Source organism: Nannospalax galili, unplaced genomic scaffold (genome assembly GCF_000622305.1).
Source record: "Nannospalax galili isolate Female #2095 unplaced genomic scaffold, S.galili_v1.0 scaffold54, whole genome shotgun sequence".
NCBI classification, from domain to species: domain Eukaryota; kingdom Metazoa; phylum Chordata; class Mammalia; order Rodentia; family Spalacidae; genus Nannospalax; species Nannospalax galili.
In genome coordinates, this window is record NW_008341028.1 from 9,689,503 (window position 1) to 9,711,452 (window position 21,950).

A 21,950-nucleotide genomic window follows, 5' to 3' on the forward strand; every position below is an offset into this window, starting at 1 on the left:
CCTATGCTAAAAATACATCGCAGGAGTCTTCTCAAACCTGACGTGCTTCTGAATATCAAGGAAGTTTGTGTGTGGCCGCTGCTATTAACAGAGTCTTGGGGCTTGCTTTAGAGGCTTGATTAGATCCGAGTGTTAGATGAAAGCATCGCTCTCCATCTCTCAAAGAGAAACTGTAGGGTAGGTATGAGACAGGATGAACTCCAAGGAACTTTCTTGTATAAACGCCAGGAAATGCCTCCAAAATAGACTCACATTGTTGTGTGTGTGTGTGTGTTGTGTGTGTGTGTTCTTGCCCATACAGGGTAAGTATGGAGGCCAGAGGTAGATCTTTCTTAACCTTATCTTTTGAGACAGAATCTCTCAGTGAGCATGCAGCTCACCGTTACAGCTAGACCGGCTGGTCGGTGAGCCCCAGGTGTTCTTCTGTCTCTACTCCCCAGTGCTGGGATTACAGGCACATGCTTCAGGTGCCCAGCTTTTACTTGGGTTCTGGGGATGGAACTGTGTGTGCAGCAAACATTTTACTCACTGAACCATCCTCCTGGCTCCAAGTTGCACATTTTTTTGAGGCAGAAAAAAACGTGGCAAAGCAGGAAGCAGCTAGTGTAGCAATCAGAGCCTTTAATTCATGAAGGAATCTCAGATCAGTCATTCACCCTTGCAGGATCTTAGTGTTCTTTGAGGTTTCTACACGCTCCCTTCTCAATGGATTCTAGTGTGGGAAATGAACCAGAAATACTTAGCAGAAAGTACTCAGTGCCACAGGAAAAGTGGGTCAGCGAAGCATAGCAGTGTGAGCCTAGAATCCCACATTCAGGAGGCTGAGGCAGGAGGATCAAGAGTGGGAGACCAGTGGCTGGGGAGATGGCTCAGTGGATAAAGTGCTTACTGCTCAAACATGAAGATCTGAGTTCAGATTCCCAGAACCCATGTAAAAAGCTGGGCATGGCAGCACATGCTTGTAATTATGGCTGGGAGACAGAGACAGGAGGATCCTGGGGCCTCACTAGTTAACCGGTCTAGCCAATGAGTGCGCTCCATGTTCAGTGAGAGACCTGTCTCAAAATAACAAGAACAACAACAATAATCAAAGAAGATACCTAACATTGACTGTTGGCTTCCACATGTGCACGAATATGTTCATATACCGTATACACATGCACACATGCATTTGCACATACTCATATACCACACACACACACACACATACACACACACACACACACACACACACACACACACACACACACACACACACACACAAACCCCAAAAAGCAAAAAGAATTGGCGGCCCGACTAGGCTACATAGTGAGACGCTGTCTAAAAGATAGATAGATGATAGATAGATAGATAGATAGATAGATAGGTTTTAAAAAATGGTGGGCAAGATTCTCTCCTAAGATATCAGACTATTCTCCATTTTTGCCTCAAGAGTAGGATCCTATGCAAGCCACAGGATCACAGGTGAACAAAAGTTGTTTTAAAAGTTAGTCACGAATCTCAGAACAGACATGTTCCAGGAAAAACTGTGTAGATAGAAACACAGCAGTGAATAAACACACACACACACATTTAATTTTTGAAATCTAAATGTATCCTGACTCTGAGAGAAGCAATACAGTCAGACAACACAGAACATAAACTTTGGACCCATCCTGAATGGAGTCCCAGCTGTGTGACCTTGTCCAAACAGAGCCCTGGATTTCTAAAGTGTGAGATGGGCTAGTAGTAGACATGGGCTTTTGTGAGTATTAAACAAGGTCTTGAGCCTGCAGATCTCATAGCAGCTGGCCTGGAGTAAGAACTTGGTAAACATGAGATGTTTTCAGCTTCGATGCAATTAAAGTAGAGCCTTGCCCAGCCCTGCATGTTCTGTGTGAATCGGACTTCCATGTGAGCAGCCTGGGCTTGTCATAGGGTCCATGGACTTCCCTGACTTGCTCTACAAGAGCCAGGCCAGGCTTGGCCAGGAAGGGGGCTCTTCCCCATAACAGCTCTTGAATATGGTAGGGACAGAACACAGTCAGGCTTTCTCCTACCATTCCCAAGACCACAATTTCAAGACAGCCACATCCAGGCTGTAAGAGAACCTGAGGCCCAGCACCAGCGCCTCCTCTGTGGGTCAGCACCCTTTCCAGCATATTTACAGAAGCATTGCTGCTCAGCCAGCTAGCTGCTGAGGAGACTCTTAGCGGTGTCCTCTCTCCCCATCGCAAAGAAAGAGCCAGAGATAGCAGAGAGATGACCCCTGGTCCTGGCTGAGACCACCTGAGATCTAAGCTCAGCCTGGTTTGCACTAGCTATAAAGGCTCTCAGTATCTTTGTTTGTTTGTTTTTTATAATGTGTATGAGTATATTGCCTGCGTGTATGTAAGTGCATGCACATAATACAGTGCCTGTGGAGGTCAGAAGGTGTCAAATTCCCCTGGAACTGTAGTTATAGATGGTTGTTAGCATCCATATGGGTGCTGAGACTTGAACTCAGGTCCTCTATAAGAGCAGCCAGTGCTCTTAACCACTGAGCCATCTCTCTAGCCCCCTCCCACCTTTTTATTTTTAAGACAGCATCTCCCTGTAGCCCCAGTTGGCCTGAAATTCACTATGGAGGTCAGGCTGGTCTCAAACTCACAGAGATCTACTTGCCTCTGCCTCCCAAGTGCTGGGATTAAAGGCATGTGGCCACCATGCCTGTCATTCAATAGCTTTCTGACCTTGGAGTGAGCCCCTCTGACCCGACAGGTGTTATTAAAGAAATAAATATCCAGAGAACATAAAGCTCGGAGTCTGAGATGCCTATAAGTCTCTCCATGAACAGCCACTCCTATGGGAAGGGGATCATCTGTGTGCATGAGGGACAGAGTGGAGAAGGGATTCATGGATCAGTAGTTTTAGGGTCTCCCTGCCTGTGAAGTAGCTCTGCCAGCTGCCTAGAATCCCTGAGGTTCTAAAGCTGTGGCTTTCAAAGGCCAGTACTTCTGACAGGCAGATCTGTCGGCCCAAGTTCACATAAACAGGTGCATTTCAGAGCCTTCTGTGAACACGGGGATGATAAAACTAATGATTGTTACAAGTTCATATCAAATATTTATTATACAGTATTACAACCATACCAAAACTTTTTTATATTAAAAAAAAAAGCATTGCTCACAATTCCTCAGTGCTTTCCTCAGCTACAGCAGCCTTTCTAATTAGCTTTTAAAGAGGGAGTGCCTCTGCTTCCGCCCAGCACCAAGGTGGCTCCAGTTTCCTGCTATTAGATACAGTGCTGGGACTTTGTTCAAAGAGCTTTTCCCTTATGGAGGCTCTTTTCCTTTGGCTACATTCTCAGGTGTGGGACTGCTGCAGGAGAGGTGATAGATATTTTTGCAGCTTTTGAAGAGAGCTGGGGACCAGGTTTTGCCTGGGGCTCATATGGAGCTGGCACAGGAGGGCTGAGAGGGAACAGGGGATCAGGAGAGGTTTCTGGGCTCAATGGTTGGGATGAAATTTTCCCCTGGAGCAGCAGGCAGTCCCTAAAGGCCTTTAGCTCTGAGGAGGATTGGAAAGGCTGCCCAGAGGGAGGGAGCAGCCTCTTGCCTCTGCCTCTGTCTCCTCTGCAAGGCCTCAGACCTCTGAATTTGCAATGTTCACTGACTCCAGGGCTGGGGAAAGGAGACACCCAGAGACGTAGCAGCCACTGCCTGTAATTCAGACAGTGAATACAATAGAGTTGCTGAGTTGCCGTTGCTGGGAAAAACCCACCTACCATAGGACCAGACACGGTGGTGCAGAAGTAGGTGGATCTCTGTGAGTTCAAGGCCAGCCTGGTCTATATAGGAAGTTCCAGGCCAGTCAGAGCTACAAAAAAAGGGAAAAATCTACCCACCATCACTGTATCCTGGATCAGTCAGAGAAAGCACCATGGATTCTGTACTTATTAACCTGTGTGTGTATTTGTTGTGGACTGGACCCAACCCAGAATACTTTGAAGGACCAGGAAGGAGATATGGTCTCCCCTGTCATCATGTCCCCACAGTCAAGCAGGCTGAGGTAGTTAAACCATGTGGGAATCCCCACCCTGCATGAGCATAACAATCCAGAGGACTTTATCTGGTGTGCTGGTATACAACAGTAAAATCAGAACTTGGGAGGTTGAGGCAGGAGGATGCCCAATTCTAGGATAGCCGAGGCTAATAGGAAGAACTTATCTTGAAAAAAAAAGGTTTGTGTGTGTGTGTGTGTGTGTATGTGTGTGTATGTGTATGTGTGTGTGTTGTATGTATGTGTGTGTATGTGTATGTGTGTGTGGTGTGTGTATGTGTATGTGTGTGTGTGTATGTGGTGTGTGTATGTGTATGTGTGTGTGTATGTGTGTGTGTGGTGTGTGCATGTGTGTATGTGTGTGTGTATGTGTGTGTGTGTGGTGTGTGTATGTGTGTGTGTATATGTGTATGTGTATGTGTGTGTGTGTGTGTGTGTGTAGATGCCCCAGGACAGGGTCAGCCCTCACGAGGTCTTTCCACAAAACCCTTTCCTGCTATTCTTGTCGTATCTTTTTTGTTTAGTTCAGATGGCTCTAGAGGCCCTTCTGGATGCTCTGATTGGTTATTGTTGTTGGTTTGGTTGTTTTTTTCATATGTATGTGTGTATGATGTAGGTGTATGAGTGTGTTTATGGATGCATGTGTGAATATGCATATAAAAGGCCCCAAGTTGACTCTGGGTACTTTATCAATCATTCTTCTCTTTACTCATTGAGGTAGGGAATTGCAGTTGAACACAGAGCTCACCCATCAGTCAACCTAGCTAGTCATTTAGCTCCGAAGACTCCCTGTCTCTGCCTCCTAAGTGCCAGGATTACAGACAGGCCTATGAGCCCTTCTAGTTTTTACATGGGTTCTGATCCTTATGTTTGCCCAGCAAGTACTTTACCCATTGAGCCATCTCCCTAGCCTCTACACTATGATTTTGATAGACACTGGGCCTAGGACCCCCTTGGACATAAAGCAGGCCTGGATCTACCTTTGGTGCCTTAGAAGATGCGTCCTTGTGGACTCTCCCTAGGGAGGCAGACGCCTGAGCAAGAGGAGGTTCACCCTTCTTTTCACAGGGACACTTTCTCCTCCTCCTCCTCCTCCTCCTCCTCCTCCTCCTCTTCCTCCTCCTCCCCTTCCTCCTCTTCCTTCTCCTCTTCTTCCTCCTCCTCTTCCTCCTCTTTTCAAGGGCCAGCCTTTTATACTGTAACTCCCTTGAAGCTGCTGTGAGGACCTGATCCATGGGGGAGAGACTACCAGTCACTGTGTCCCCCTGCCCCAGGGGGGCCTATGCTCTCTAAACAGAACCCAAACACACCACTCTGTGGCAAGGGGCTGCCAGGGCCTGGACATCTGAAAAGGGGCTGGGACACAGGGAGGATTAACTGAGAGTGCAATGGGTGTTGTTCAAACAGCCAAGGTCACGCTGTGAGGAGAAAAGCAAGCAAGTCAAAAGGAGGTGAGCCCCCCAGTTGCAACCCCACCCCAGAAAAGTCTCCAAATAGCTGCAGCCTTTTTTCCTCCACAGCACCAAGAAGGAGCAGCGGCTGCAGAAGGCTCTGTTCGGGCAGGAATGGAAAAGCAACCTGTCTCTGTGGATCAACAGGTGCTGCTGTGAAAGGAAACGTGTACCGTACGTCTTTATTTCCACTGCCGGTGACAGTGACCAAGGTGGGAAAGGAGCCGGCAGATGCCATGGAGTTGGGGCTGCCCTGACCCAAGGAGTGGTGTACAGAGAAGAGAGACACAGAGACACATTGGGAAGGCTATGTGAGGACTGGCTGCAAGCCCAGAAAAGCCCAGGACCAAACCAAAAGCTGGAAGAGATGAGAAGGGACTGTTCCCCTCCCCTGCTCTTCCCTTCCCCTATTTATTTCTTCCTTCCTTCTTCACTCTCTCCTTCCTTTCCTTCTTCCTCTCCTCCTCCTCCCTCTTTTCTTCCTTTTTTCTCTTCCCACCCCTTTTCTTCCCTCCCTCCTTGGTTCCCTCCCTTCCTTCCTTCTTTCCTCCCTTTCTCTCTCCCTTTTATTTTTTTGAGACAGGGTCTCCCTGTAGCCACAGCTGGCCTGGGACTTGCTACATAGACCAGAGTGGCCTCAGTCTGACAGAGATCTGCCTGCCTCTGCCTCCTGAGGGATGGGATTAAAGGCAAATGTCACCGCACAGGCCCTTTTTCCCTTCTGAGAAAAGGCCTCACTATGCAGCCCGAGTATTGGAATCACAGGTACATGTTACCATGTCAGGGTTAGATGATGCTTTTTCTTTAATTTAAAATAATTAGGATCCATTTATTATTTTATATGTATGAGTGAATTGCCTGCATGTAAGTGCACCTGTGTTGTGCATTACCCATGGAGGCCAGAAAGGGGCTCTGGGTCCCCCAGAACTGGTTATAGATGGTTATTAGTCACCATGTAGGTGCTAGGAACTGAATTCAGTTCTCTGCAAAAACAGCCAGTGCTCTTAACTACTGAACTATCTCTCTAGCCCCTAATTTTTAATTTTTAATAATTTTAATTTGTGTGTGTGTGTGTGTGTGTGTGTGTGTGTGTGTGTGTGTAGGCAGGCAGGTACTCAAGTGCCTTGGAGGAATGTGGAGATCAAAGGACAACTTTCAGGAGTCAGTTCTTTCCCTCCACTGTGGGTTCTGGAGGTTGTCAGGCTTGCTTAGAAAGATGTTTTACCTGCTGAGCCATCTTACCAGGCCAGATAAAGCCTTTGGAACAGACACAACAGCAACAGTCTGGGTCAGTCTAAAAGAGCTGGCAAGCCCATAGAAAGGTAGATACGCCGACTGTGGTGGTGCACACCTTAATCCCAGCATTTGGGAGGCAGAGGCAGGTGGATCTCTGTGAGTTTGGCCAGCCTAGTCTCCATAGCAAGTTCCAGGCCAGCTGGGGCTACAGGGAGGCCCTGTCTCAAAAAGACCAAAAAACAAAAAACAAACAAACAAAAACAAACAAAAAAACCCTATAAGTTGAACCCAGAACTCTCCAATTTCTTCTTTATGTTGTCCACCCTGGTCTCCTGACTTCTTCCCTGTGTGCTCATCATCCCTGTCTCCCTGCTCCACACGGTACTTAACCATCTGGCTAGACTCTGCGCTCCCTGAGAGCATAAATGGGCTTCTCTGGCATCCACCTGCAAGACTTATTAGCCAAGACATGCTGATCAATTAATCAATAAGCCAAGGCCCACTCCCTTTTAGCTTGGGGTCCTCCTCTCCCCTCTTGAGTTTTCCCAAGGTGCACAGAGAGATGACTGCAGTGGGCAGGGCTCCAGATGGGCATTAGGCATCTCTGTTTACCATGGTTCCTGGTAGTGGAGTGAATGCCCACACTATGGATTCTGCAGCCTCTACAGAGAGTGCAACCAAGTCTGCCGGAGAATGCCACATGCCTTCTTCTCTCAGTAGAGCCCATCCCTGTGCCATAAGTCAAAATATGGTATCAGAAAGCACACAGGGCTTGGTGCTTCTGTTCCTGCCATGCCTGCTGCTCTCTTTACATTGCAATAAATAAACCTCTTTTTCTTAGGAAAGAAAGGGACTGGAAACATGGCTCAGCAGTCAAAAGCAATGGTTGCTTTTGCAGAGGATCCAGGTTCAGTTCTCAGCACCCACATGGCAGTTAACAACCATCTGTAACTCCAGTTCCAGAGGACCTGACACCCTCTTCTGACCTCTGTGGGCATTGCATGCACATGGTACACTTACATACATGCAGGCAAAACACTCATAACATAAAATAAAAGTAAATAACTTTAATTATTGAGAGAGAGAGAAAGAGAGAGAAAATGAATAGGACTCTCTTCTCTCAAAGGGATCCAGTCTCACTGAGCACCCCTAACAGCCTTGAGATGACAAAGTAGGCAACTGAATCTCTATCTAGTGAACTCACCCAAGGCCACTCTGAATCAGCATGGAGCTGAAGAATTCCACTGTCCTTGTCAAACTCTGGTTTGCAAAGGCTGGTTAACTGCCTGTATGGCCTTGGTCACTGTCCCTTTAAACAGATCTGAGGGGTTGGAGAGATAGTCCAGTCAGTGAAGCACTTGCCGTGCAAAGCATGATGATCTGAATTCAACCCCCAGAATCTATGTTTAAATAAATAAATAAATAAATAATAAGTAAGTAAATATCTAGATATAATGGCTCATGCTTATAATCCCAGCACTGGGGAGACAGAGGCAGATGGATACTTGGGGCTCAATGGCCAGCCAGCCTAGCCAAACTGATGAGTTCCAGACCAGTGAAAGATACTGTCTCAAGATAAAAAGGAATTTCACCCAAAGTTGTCATTCGACTTCTTTAGACACACACACACACACACACACACACACACACACACACACCTGCACACATGAAATTAGATCTGAGAAAACAAATACACAACATACAGTCATGAAACAAAAGAAAACAATAACAAAACTAATAAAGCAATGTGCCCAATCATGATCCAGGCTCTATAAAAAAGGAAAGAAAGTAATATACTCCAACTTATTGACTTTAAATGGAGAAGGCTCAGAAGGGCCAGAGCCTTTCTCAAGGTAAGAGTTCACTGGTGTCTGATTCCCTGTCTTGTGCTGGTCCCAGTGTCCATGCTTGTCAACAACCGCAGGGCCGGGAGCTGAAGGGAAGCAATGGGAGGGAGGACCAAGGTGTCTGCCCACCACCCACTGGAGCCTTCCAGATTCATTCAGGGCATGGACTTCCCAGTAGGGTGGGAGGAGGAGGAGGAGACCAGGTGCTGGGTATTTAGCACTGGGAATACCCAAGGTCCTGGTCCCTGGAGCCAGGTTTCTTTGACCTGTGTCCTTTCATTTCATCTCTGTGACCACTAGCTGTCAGGGTCAGTCCCAGCACCTTACAGTTTGGGAGCCTGTAACTTGGGACTCGGAGCCCAGGGTGAAGAGTAGCGGGCTGACAGGGGAGAGATGGCAAAGGGCTTTGATCAGCCAGGGATTTCTCACCAGGACAGAGGGTGCTGTGGGGTGGGGACATTGCCCCTGTCGTTTCCTGTCCTTCTGAGAGCTCCACCAGGTGCATTTTTCTGAAGGGCAGTTTCCCAGCGAGGTCCTGGCCTCGAAGTGGCCTCTGGATTCCCAGACCTCAGCTCCTAAGAGTAGGGGCACTGTGGAGTACCCACTTGACCATACAGGGTGCGACAGGGCGGGTGCGCCTCTGCGTCCAGCTGGGTGGCACCTGAGGTTGGAGGGACGCAGGGTTTTGGGAGGTGACGGTGTGCAGTGTCCCAGGCAGGAGGTCAGGCACAGCTGGAGAGCTGGTGGGGGGACCCCATCGCATTCGGCTCCTCCCTGGGCCGCCCTGCCCTGCCCCGCCCCCGGACAGTCTGGGCGGAGACCCGCACGGGAGCGCGCTCCACCCGGTGCTCCAGGTGCAGTTCCCTAGAGCCTGGGGGCCCCGCGCTGGCTGGGGAGGAGTGGCCCTTGAGTCCCCCTGCACCTGGTCCACAAGACGCCCGTGAGCCTCGGAACCCAGGTAACCAAGGGCAAGACGCCCTTCCAGGGTCGTCCGCGTGTTCCCCTCAGCCGCGACCTCCGTTTCAGGCGCCTCTCAGGGTGCTGCTTGGAGGTGGATCTTGGAAAGTTTGCGCCTGGCGGGAGGTGCACCGGCTTGTGCCGGAGCGCGCGAGAACTCCGGGTGGCTGCTGGCTGTGCCTTTTGGCTGTCACTCACATCCAGTTAGCCTTCTCCGTTTTTCTCTTACTCAGGACAGTGGAGCAAGCACCCTTCCCACGCTGGCTCGCCATCCCTTTTTTTAAAAAAAGTACTGAGATGGGAACTGACAGTTGGTGATTTCTTAAGCCTTCAGAATGTTTGTGTGTGTGCTTCTCGCTTCCTCCCACCAGACACGCGCTGAGACCAGACTAGCCAAATAGGGTGAGAGGAAGGCGCAGCCTTGTGCCCAGGGAAGGCGGTCTGTACCCTGTTAAAGTGGGCGCCCAACCACAGAGAACTAACTTCCTCTTCTGCCTTCTTCCATTTGGTCTGATCTGACCTCCATCCCAGCATTCCCCAAGCCCCAGTCTATTGAACTTACGCATTGAGGTGGGCCACAGCCTGCAGGGGCAGGGCACCAGAGCAGTGTGGATGTGCACAGAATGAATTTTCTCCTGCTTTGGCCTATGAGGGCTCAGCTCCCGGTGGACAGGGGAATGTGACCCCTTACTCCAGAGCCAAAGAGAAGAGATTGGGTTGGGGGGTGGATCCCAGAGGAGCTGGCTAACATGGTCAACCTATCTTCACTTTACCCCCAGGACAAAACAGCCAGGAGACAGGTGAGAAAGGGGAGACCCAACGAAGTTAAGTATTTTGCTCAAGTGCTGGACTGTTGTTCACCACTGTGTGGTGGGCTCCCACCACCGCCTCTTAGACCTGGTGTTTCTGCATTTAAAAAATTAATTCGTTTATTTATTTATGGGGGGCGGGGCTCAGGTACCACAGCTTGTGAGTGTGTGTAGAGGTTAGAAGACAACTTACTGGAGTTTGTTCTCTCCTTTCACCATGTGGGACCCAGGGATTGAGCTCAGGTCGTTGGTGAAGCTTAGCAGCAAGTGTCTTTATCCACTGAGCCATCTCACCACCTGCTTCTGTATTCTTTCTGTGCCCTTGATCAGCAGGGGCTTGTTTCTCCTGGGGGAGGGGAGGGCTGAGTGTGCAAGGCAAGGGCACCTCCAAACAGAAATCAAATCCCCTTAGGAAACTCTGCCAAAAGTCAGCCAGCCCCTTGCTAAGCTCCCAGGACTGCTGGAGGCAGGACCTGCATTGTTCCCATCTGTCTCCATAGCACCTGGCATGGAGAAGGTGCTTCATCAGAACGGTGTGAGTTGACCAGAAACAGGGTAGTTCTTTTCCAGAAGACAAGTCTCTGTCCTTGGAGAGCAGAAAGGACATTAAAACATAGGACCAGAAAGCAGACCCTCTCCTGGGACACCATCACTTCCTGCCCCCACTTAGGGCAACTTCGTTTTTAACCTAGCAAATACAACCATAATCCTCAATCCACTTCTTGTGGGGCTAAGGAAAAGCAGGGGTGCTGAGGGAAATGGCCAGTGTGTCTCCCTCCTGGGCTGAAGGAGGAGGGACTGTGTCCCATCTAGTGAAATTCTTCCTCATCCTTCTGGAAATCTCACTGTTGAAAACAACCCTCATTGCCTCTTCTCTTTCTTTATCCACATTTAACCACGTCATGGGGTTGTCAGATGTTGGGGAAGGAAGTTGCATTTCTTGCCTCAGTTTCCCCTGGTAAGAAATGAAGGCAATAGAATCTGCTGGTTTAATAAGCATGTGAGCACTCTGAAGGCAAATATATGTTGCAAGACAAACCCAACAGATGAGCTATTTCCTGGTGTGTGTGTGTGTGTGTGTGTGTATGTGTGTGTATGTATGTGTATGTGTGTGTGTATGTGTGTGCGTATGTATGTGTGTGTATGTGCGTATGTATGTGTATGTGTGTGTGTGTGTGTGTGAACTTGGCCCTTCTAAATGGGCTACATGCTCCCTTTGAACTGTGACCATACATTTTGTTGTCCCCCCAGAGAGTAAGCCTCACCCTGAGCACACAGTAGCTTTGCAAGAAGTATTTATTGATAAAAAATAATCTCTACAGGAAGAGAAACTGCTGAAATTCATGAGAACTGGTAGGCCTTGAACCCTTTCCCCTCCCTTCTTCACCATGTAAGGAGAGGGGGCACCCTGTCATACAGGAGAGGACCAGAAGAGGAGGGAGGAAGGAGAGCTCCCAGAGCCCAGGCAGGTAGAGGTGACCAATGCCTTGTGCACCTAAGGCTAGGGCCATGTGGGGAAGACAGAGGAGGGCTGTCCAGACTCCACAGCAGTGCCCTGAAGTTAATATCCCTGTTCTAAAGGAAAATCTCCTCTCAACCAGGATTTGGAGGGCCTTTCCCAAAACCCTGTGACACCTTCCCTCCCCCCCACCAACTTATTATTCTTGGGTTTCTGCCTTTGGCCTCAGAACGAAGCAGGGTCCCCAGAGCCTATGGGGATGATGTCCCTCCAGTCTCTTGGTGCCTTCTCTGCCTCTTCACATCTGATAGATTTCCTTTCTGATCTTGCCTGTCATCCGCCCCCTGTCCCGTGGACAGGGCCTCCTGTCTCGCTCACTGCTCTGCTCCTGGGATCAGGGCAGTGCCTGATGCAGGGCAGGCGCTCAGTTAATAAGAATTGAGTGAGTGGATCCCTTTCCTGTCCTTTCTTCAGTGTCCAGATTGGGAGACCGAGGCCCAGGGGGGAGGAGGCAGTGCTGGAGCTGATCCTGATTAGACTCTGGTTACTCAAAGCTGGGTTCCTGTCCCCTGCTCCAAGTGGCTAGAGTGTGTAAGAGGCCCTAGGCAAGACTCTTCAGGCCTGCTGCCTCCAGAATCGCCTAGAGCTGATGACCACTGTAAGGGGCAATGGGAGAGTCCCAGGAAGAGGAGTTCCCAGTACTAAAGACCCTTTCTCAAGGGAGCCAGGCCTTCTGTCAGTGCTTGGTGAGCATAGCACCCTCACCAGGCAGCCTTTTGAAGTTCCTCCAGGTGCAGGAAACCTGAACAAAAAAATGGCTTCCTCTGGAGGAGTGGAGGCTGAGCTAGGGGTAGCCAACCAGTTTGAGACGTGCAACCTGAGGCTGGAGTGAGCTCTTAGGCCTCCCCTAGGAATGAGGCAAAAATGCAAAACCCCCAGTATGCCTATCACGGGGCATGTACCAGAGATTCTTCCTCTTTGAGGGTGTGGAACTCCCCAGGGACAGGATCCTGGAGGCAGGGGAGTCCCGCACCCTCACAAAAGAAGAATTTCTGATGCATGCCTGGTGATACACCCACCAGGACCTTTGCCTTTCTGCCCCAGTCCTGCCTTTAACCCCTAACATCTTTGTCCATTGTCAGAGCTGGACTGTACCTGCTGAACCTTGGAGTTAGGGCAGGGACTCTGGAAGTCAGGCTTTGAAGAATGTGTAGTTTCCCAGCTTGTTGGGATAATTGGGAAGGAATGGGTGTGGTAGGCGAGGGAGCAGCTGTAAGGCGCGACCTGAAGAAATGAGTCAGGAGCGGGTCTTCTCCTGTGTCTGAGGTCTTCTAAGACCTCCATACCTCTCTGCCATCCTTGTCCCCAGCCACCCTCTGTGGATTCCCTTCTCCAAGAGACAGTAAGGCCATGGCCAATGCTGGAGACACAGCTTCATGCGTTCTTGCACCCTGGCCTTTTCCTACAAGTTCAGTGGCTTGCAGCCACAGTGGATGGAAAAGTACTCCTGTTGCAACATGTTATGAGTCAGTTGTTCATAAATAATGGGGCAGCACCGTCAGCTCTGATGCCTGCTGTCTGGCCCTCACTTGGAGACATAGTGTTGAGGAGAGAGACAGGGATGACCCTGGGCATTGTTATGAAATTGTGTCAGCCAGCAGAGGGGTCATCACATGTGAGAGAGGCTATTGTTTCTTGTACTTGGAGAAAGAATTAGTGCTCTCGGAAGTGGTGGGCCAGGGTTCTGTTCTCATCACTGCCCTCCGTCCTCTCAGCCAGGTTTTACCTTGTCCTACTTTCTGACCATGACACCAGGCCAGGATCACTCCCAGCAGGCTCTGGACTGTGGGGATCTGAGGAGGGAGTGTGGCCTAAGCCTTTGGCAGGGCAATTTTCCCCTTAAGACAGTCTTTCCTTTGGTTAATTGGCATCCCTGTGGCCAAGGTGGTTGGGGTGACCTTGGCAAATTCTTTGGAAGCCTGTCAGAAACACAGAGATCAACCACGTGGTTTCTAGATCTCAGAGCCCCACATCCAGCCCAACTGTTCCACCAGCCTGCACTGGACTTGACCTTGGTGGTTTCATTCCCAGAAGGTGAATGCTGGTGTGGCCGGTGGGCAGCCCCCTTGGTTACTGGTTCTGATGTTGTCCAACTGGCTGTGTGAGTTTGGCTCCATCTCTTCCTGAGCCTCAGTTTCCTCATCTGCAAGAGTCAGCTTAGATTCTATCAGGGGCCTTACCTTCAGCACCACTGCCATACAGGGTGGAGAAGAGTGGGGACTGTTCTATACCTTGGCAGATATTTGGCAATGTCCTTGGCCTCTATACAGCAATACCATCCCATCATCTCCAGGCCCCTTTTGTTAGAGTCTCAAAGCCATCCCATCATCTAAGAGTAATTTTTTTAAGGTTAGCCTTGACCTTGCCTTCCAAGTGCTGGGATTAAAAACGTGCCGCCGTACTGGGCTTTGTGTCTTCTTTGACATCTAAGAATACCTCTGGATGTTGACAGATGTTCGTCTCTGGTTGAAAATGTTGTTTTAGATGATCTCTGAAGACCTCCCCTCCCCTAGGATTCCCCTTGGCACGGAAGAATATCCCCCCACCCCCACCTCCACTTCCAGCCTGTTCTGAGCATGCCCTGAGTGAGGAGGGCAGTGCATGGGACAAGAGGTTGGGGAGACAGAAAGTCATCAGGGCTTCTGGACCTCATGCTGAAAGGCCAAGTTCTTTTTGCCTTTCAGACCTTGAGTTACATAAGAAGGTGGGTGTGGGAGGCAGGCCTGTGGTCTGGCCCCACTGAGGTCAGCAACCTTCCAATGCCAGGTGCACAGTGACCAGTCCTGTGTCCCTGTACCACATTCCCCTCTTTCCTTGCCCTGGGAGTAGCAGACTGGACTCAGGAAGTGATCAGCCCACCACCAGCTGAGTGCCCTTTCAGATGCAAGCACATGCCGGAACCGACCTACCCTGGTTGTATTTTGTTTATTCCTCCCATGTTAGCTGTTTATTAACTCTGTCCGCAAATCCCCCCTCTGACCTTGTTACTTAATGGAAGGGCAGAAAATTTATTTTGATAGGGTTGGAGTCGGGTGCTGGGATTGAAGTAAATCACGATTGCTTTTTGAACTTTTCGTTCTAATCCCAGGAAGCTCTTCTCTAGGCTGTGGGCTAAATGCTGAGAAGTAGCAGCAGAGTTAGATGAGCTCCCACCTGCAGAAACTCCCAGTCCAGTGTCTTTGTCATTGCTCTGCACAAGTGGGCACAGCAGGGTATGGCCAGTCACCAGGATGTGCCAGAGGGAACTGGGCAAGCATAGGTTCTTTGGGGAAAAGGAGTTGAGGGCCAGCATCACAAGAGGGAAAGCTGGGTGGGTGGGTGGGGGTGGTTTTGTTTTGGATCTTTGATATTGTAGTAAAATGCACAAAACATTATCATTTTGACAATTTTTATGTATGTGTATGTACATGTTTGTGTGAGTGTATGTGTGTGTCTGTGTCAAAGTGGAAGTCAGAAGACCTCAGTTGTCTTTCTGCAGGCACTATCTGACTTGTTTTTTTGAGACAGTCTCTCACTTTTACCTAGAACTCACCAAGTGGGCCAGGCTGGCTGAGCAGCAAGCCCCAGGAATCCACTTGTCTCCACCTCCCTAGCACTGGGGTCACAAGCATGTGCCATCATACCTGGCTTGTGTTTCTGTGTATGAGTGTTTCATGCCATGTATGTAAGTGTGTGTACAATGCCTGTGGAGGCCAGAAGAGGGCATGGAATCCCCTGGAACTGGAGTTACAGGCAGTTGTGAGCCTCCATGTGGGTGCTGGGAATTGAACCCAGTCCTCTGTGCTCTTAACTACTGAGCCATCTCCCAGCCTCACTGTGATGATTTTGAAAGGTATAATCATTGACACTGAGCACATTCACACGATTCTGCAGCTATCACCACCATTCAGCTCCACAATTCTCCATCATTTATCAAATGAAACTTTGTGCCCAATAAACACCAACTCCCCATTGCCCAGTCCTGGTGACCACTGCTCTGCATTCTGTCTCTGAATGTGACAGCTTGAGGTACCTGTATCAGTCAGCATGAGTCTGTTTTTGATGGCTAATAATACAATATTGCAGTTGGCTAAGTTTTCATGGAAAGAGGTTAATTTGGGCCACAGTTCTGGTCCAAAGTTAAGGTGCAGGACACAGAGTATCTCATAGTGAGAGACAGGAAGCATGCCTCTGTGTACATGTCTCCTTTCCCCTCTTCTTGAGAGCTTGTTCTGAGGTTCTAGCAGGAGCACAGCTGCTTGTATACCCTTAACCGAAGAATAGTCCTCCTTACGGGGAAAGGTCATCTCTTCCAATGAACACGTAGCTTTGGAAAAACACACACCAACACAGAGAATACCAAGGGGTGGAAGAGGACATCCTCCTAGCCAACCAGATCAGCTGAATCGACCCTAGAGATCCAACGATGCACCAGGTGACAGATGTCACAGCCAGATCACCTTCACATTCCCCCCCTCCTCTTCTTATATGTCAGCATTCAATCAAGGAGCTCTGGTCTAATGACCTCATTTACTCCTAATCGCTTCCCAAAGGCCCCACCTCTAAATACTGCAGTTTGATCATGTCTGCCTTTGTAATACTTCACAATGGGGATTACATTTGAGTACTTGGAGTCTTCAGGGCCACCACCCTCAAACTATGTCCAAATGATAGTGCATCTTGTGTAGGTAAATTATACTGTTTGTCTTTTTCTAATTGACTGCCTTGCTTGATATAACATCTTTATGATTTATACATATTGTAGGCAAGTCAGAATTTCCTTCATAACAGGTATGGACCACATTTTGTGCATCTGTTCATCATCTGTGGACACCTGGGTTGCTTTCACTTTTTGTCTATTGTTGAGTTCCTGATTTTGTTCCTTCGGAGTGTATGTCCAGAAGTAGCACATGGGAAGTGTATGTTTCAATTTTTGTTTATTATTTTTAGATAGGCTGGGGCCAGAAAGATGGCTCACAAGCCCAGGCCCCACATGGTAAAGAGAACTGACAAGTTGTCCTCTTGCTCCTGCAAGTTGTCCTCTGACATCCACACATGCACTATGGCACACATGTGTGCATATGTGCCACACACAGAATAAATAAATAAAATTTCAAAAAAAAATTGAGACTTTGAGATAGGCTCTCACTGTGTAGTTTAGACTGGACAGAAGCTTGTAATCCTTCTGCCTCAGTCTCCTGAGTGCTGGCATTTTTGGCATGTACCATCATGCCCGGCCTGTGTTTAGATTCTTGAGACGCCTCCATCCTACTTCAGGGAGAAATGTTTGACCTTGGTTTCAAGGATAAATGAGCTCTCTGGATCTCTGGGAGTGATGAAGCAGGTAGGCTGGGAGGGCAAGAGGCTTGAGGTTAAAAACACCACAGGGGTAGAAAATCGGGTGATCTGAAGCCCACAGTGGTGGTGGGTGGAGGGAGCAGACATGAGAGGGTTACGTGCTGTTTAAGGGCACCTAGGCTTCAGGTCTGCAGTCACTTGGATGGTAGAGCCTCTCCCTAGATAAGTTTACAGGCACAGCAGTGGTTTAAGAAGATGGGGAGGGGATGGCTTTACGGAGCACAGAGACCACTTGGGTGGAATGACCCAAGAGACAAGCATCCGACAGGCATGCAAGGGTAAGGATGAACAGCCAGTCAAAGGCCAAGGAAAGGATTGCGGTTGTGTAGCATGGAGGGCCAGGTGGAGTTGGAGGCCTGGACACTGGCAGGCCTCTGAGAAGTATGACCTGCCCTGTGCATGTTTTATCAGTCCACACAGTTTGATTTCCAAGCTCCAGGCTCTGCGCCTACACACTGGGGAGTGGACACACAAAGATGAACATGAGCAATGACTTTAATTCATATATTCGTCCAATGAAGCCCAGGATAGATCTGTGCCCAGTATCTTTGTGCTATTAAAGATTGAATTGTGAGGGTGGCATGCAGGAGGCATGGGGTATGCAGCAAAAATATGCCACAGAGCTTGACAGTTAAGGTAGAGCTTTCTGGTGCTGTTGACGCTTGTCTTTTCTTATCTTTTTTTTTTTTTTAAACAAGGTTTCATGTAACCCACACTGGCCTTGAACTCATTATATAGCTAAGGATGACCCTGAACTCTTGATCCTCCTGCCCTCACCACCTAAGAATGCTGGGATTTCAGTTATGTGCCACCACACACCTGCTGTCTGCAGTGCTGGGGACGGAATGCAGGACTTCCTTCATGCATGCCGGGCAAACATTCTACCAACTGAACTACATCCCCAGCCTACAGCTGACATTTTGGACTAGCAAATTCCTTATTGTGGGGGACAGTCCCACACATTATAGACTGCTTAGCAGCAGCATTCCTGGCTTCTGTATACTGACTCCTGTAGCCACAGTCACACCCTGGCCAGTTATGAAGATCCTCTCCCTGCATTGTTCTCTGGGGAGTGAAATTGTCCCTCAGGTGAGATCCACTTGTCTAGGAGTCAGAAAAACTTCCTTGAGGTGGTGATACTAATCCAAATTCTAGAAGGTAGGTAAGAATTCATCAAGGCTAAGCAGGAGTGGAGAGGAGATGCATTAGCTAGCTTTCCATAAAGTAATCACCTTGGGGAGGAAGAAGGTTTATTTTGGTTTGCCATTTTGGGGCAGTCTGGTACATGGTTACTTGGTCCTGTGGGCCTATGTTAAGCCAGAGCATCATGGCAGAAGCATGAGACGGAGCAAGCTGGGAAGCAGAGAGAGAGGAACAGCCGAAGTCCCAGTATCCCATTCAAGGGTGCACCTCCATATGACCAGCAGACTTCCCACTAGGCACCGCTTCTTAAAGGGTCCACCACCTCCCAGTATTACCATGTGCTGGGGACCAAGCCCTTAGTGTCTTTGGGGGACACTTAGCCAAACCATAACAATAGAAGAGAGCATTCAAGAGACAGCTTATAGAATGTGCAAAGGTCCTGAGCAGGGAATGGGCATTAAGGGCGACCAATGAAGTAGCTGAGGAAGGCTTCAATTAGGTAGGCTGTGGTGGAGGAGGTGGAAAGCGGGCAGAGTCTAGGTGTGCTCCAGAGGTCATATAGCTATACTTTGATGGCTGAAAGCATTCGTATTCTGCAGTTACTAGGGAACCTCCCAGATGTGGAGAACAGGAGTGGCTGGGAGCTGGTGAGTCACATCTGAGGTGTGTGTTTGTTGAAGATACCTGAACTGGAAGAGGGGTCCAGGTAGAGACATGTTTTGGGAGTTGTCAGCACATGGACAAGTGAAGCCATGGGGTGAAAGCATGGAATAGGGACAGAAGAGTCAAATGGGATCTAGTCTACTCTCCTGTGCCAGCCATGTTTTCAGGCTCTGCCCTGAGGCTGAGGCTGGGGAAGGGCAAGCTCAGAGCAGGAAGAAGCTCTTGAGTGGGGTGCTCTGGGATGAGTGACCAAGAGGAGGCTACTGTGCCATCCATGGAGAGGGAGAAATCAGATGAGAATTGGGGGCTGGGCACCCCCCCTAGCAGGGTGAGACATTGACCCAACAGCAATTGGGAATGGGTCAGCTCCCAGTTTCCCAGACACCTGTCCGTTGAGGATAGGAGGGAGAGCGGAAGCCAGAATGGACAGTGGGTTAGGGAGGGTTTGGTATGTTTATCTGATCTTGGTTGTTTGTACAATTATTTTTTTCACTTAACTATCCCACACACTTTCCCAAGGCTGTGCAGAGAGCTCTTATCTTGTCTCCATTATATCGTATGCCAATGCAGTTTGTTACATTGAATCTTTTGCCTCCACCAGAGGTATCCCAGAGTCACCTTGTACTGCAGACTTTGTAAATTCAGGTGGTTATTCCTGAGATAATGTCCCAGGCATGGGAATGGCTGGGCCAGTGTATACACAGAATGTTATCAAACTGACATTTGCTGATCTGGAGAATAGAGATGACTTTTGCATGCGGTTTTTGCTGTTTTGATTTGTTTTGTTTGATACGGGGTGGGGGTCTCACTATTTAATCCTCATAGACCTCAATCTTGTGATCCTCCTGCTTCAGACTCCTGAATGCTAGGATTTCAGATATTTGATAGAATTTTTTTTGAGACAGGTTCTCCTTATAGCCTCAGTTGGCCTGGTAATCATTATGTAGTGTAGGCGGGCCTCAAACTCACAGAGATATGCTTGCTTCCCCAAATGCTGGGATTAAAGGAATGTGCCACCATGCCCCAGGCTGATATAATTTAATTTTTTAAAAATTTTGTGTATGTTTTGCCTGCATGTATGTATGTGCACCATGTATACATAATGCCCAAGGAAGTCAGAAAAGGGCCTTGGATCCCATGGAACTAGAATTACAGATGGTTGTGAGCTGTGATGTGGATGCTGGGAATCCACCCAGCCTAGGTCCTCTGAAAGAGCAGCAAGGGCTCTTTACCACTGAGTTGTCTCTCTAGCTCCATTTGATGGAATAAATTTTTTTAATTACATTTATTCATTTAGTAGAGGGGGAGTGTAAGCCTTGGTGCACATGTGGAAGTCAGAGGACAACTTATAGAGTCAGTTCTCTCCTTCTACCATGTGGGTCCCAGGGATCAAATTCAGGTCATTAGGCTTGGTGACAAGTGCCCTTTATCCACTGAGCCATCTCACCAGCCCTGTTCCATGTAATTTTAACTCGTGCTTTTCTTACCATGAACGAGGTGAACGTGTCACAGGCGGGAGCATTTTGCGCTTCCTTCTCAGTGAGCTGTCTGCCCTTGTTTTGCCCCATTTTCATCGGGTTTCGGTCTTTTATTGAAGTAGAGGAAATCTCACTGAATTAAAGGAAACCTTTTGCTTATTTTCTGTTTTCTTTTGAAACAAAGTCTCACGTAGACCAAGCTTGAACTCACTATGTAGCCAAGAATGACCTTGAACTTCTGCTCCTCCTGCCTCTACCTCCTGAGTGTTCAGATGACAGGCATGCACTACCTTGCCTAGTTTATCAGGTGGTGGGAATTGAACCTAGGGTGTCATGAATTCTAGGCAAGCACTCTACCAACTGAGCTACATCTCCAGCCCTGGAGGAAATCTTTATGCATCAAAGAAACTTGTCCTTTGTCTAGAGTATAAGTTATAAACCATCCCCTCTCATCAGGTAAGGGAAGCTTTTGTTTTGTTCTCTTTTTTGCTGTTACTGCTGTATTTTAAAATTACAAATACCAATGAAAGGAAACCCTCTAGTTACGAGTGTTCTGATGCTTGCAAGACCCCTGAGGAGGCAGTGGGCTAAGCCCCAGGACAGGAATCAGAAGTGATCCTCAGGGAGCAGAGGAAGGACCTGGGCCGCCTAACAGACCAGAGTGTAGAGGAGGCTGCCATGTGCCTCGAGGTCGGTGACTACATTTCGAAGGAACAGGGAGATTGCTGAATTTCCCAGGGATAGTGTCACATTTGTGAAGTGTCAGAAGGTTCAAAGGGTGGGGTCTACTATGTCAGAGTTAGATGGGGGTGGTGGTGGGGGCAACTATCATCACTACATCTTCTCAGATTCCCTTTTGTCTCCTTAGTTTCTTTCGGCCACATGGCCTTGTGGTCCTAGTGTGCAGTGTACAATGTCCTCATTCTGTGGGTTTGGCTCTCACATACCAACCAGGTGCCAGACCATTGGGGACAGCCTCGATGGCCAAAGCCTGGATGGCTCTTAACTAACCAGTTTAAGCCAGCCTGTTCTTAGCCATTTCCCCTGCCCTGCCTCCTCTTTCCCAGGCCTCCCCTTACTGCTCCTGCCTCTACTCACTGACAAGCTTCCTGTCCCCTGTGGCCCCATGTGGCATGGTGTGCCCCTCCTTTCAGGAAAAATAAGAAGGCAGCCTTCTTTTCATCTCACTGCTTCTCTGTATTTGCACTTGAGTGTATATGTTAAGTCCTGGGAGTGTACTTGAGACCACAGGGGACCCTTGGAGAGAGTAAGACAGTCTATAAACTGTGTGCATCTAATAAGCAAGCTCTCCGGGAAGCCTTCCTGGAGGAGGTGGCTGGAGGAAGCTCTGAGGAATGGAGATGAGGTGGGACCTTCAAATGAGGTGTCTGGCACCAAGGGGGCAACATAGGACATGTGTGTGTGTGTGTGTGTGTGTGTGTGAGAGAGAGAGAGAGAGAGAGAGAAAGACAGAGAGAGAGAGAGAGAGA

The 21,950-nt window shown here is 48.8% G+C and overlaps 1 protein-coding gene across 1 annotated transcript in view; it reads left to right on the forward strand.

The window, feature by feature from the left end:
• The first annotated feature begins 9,447 nt into the window (after positions 1-9,447).
• The window catches only part of Paqr5 (progestin and adipoQ receptor family member 5), a 71,845-nt gene continuing 59,342 nt past the window's right edge, over positions 9,448-21,950 (forward strand). Inside the window, exon 1 of the mRNA XM_008836381.2 lies at positions 9,448-9,512. The gene's annotated coding sequence lies outside the window, so the exon portion shown is untranslated. The remainder of the gene's footprint in view (positions 9,513-21,950) is intronic.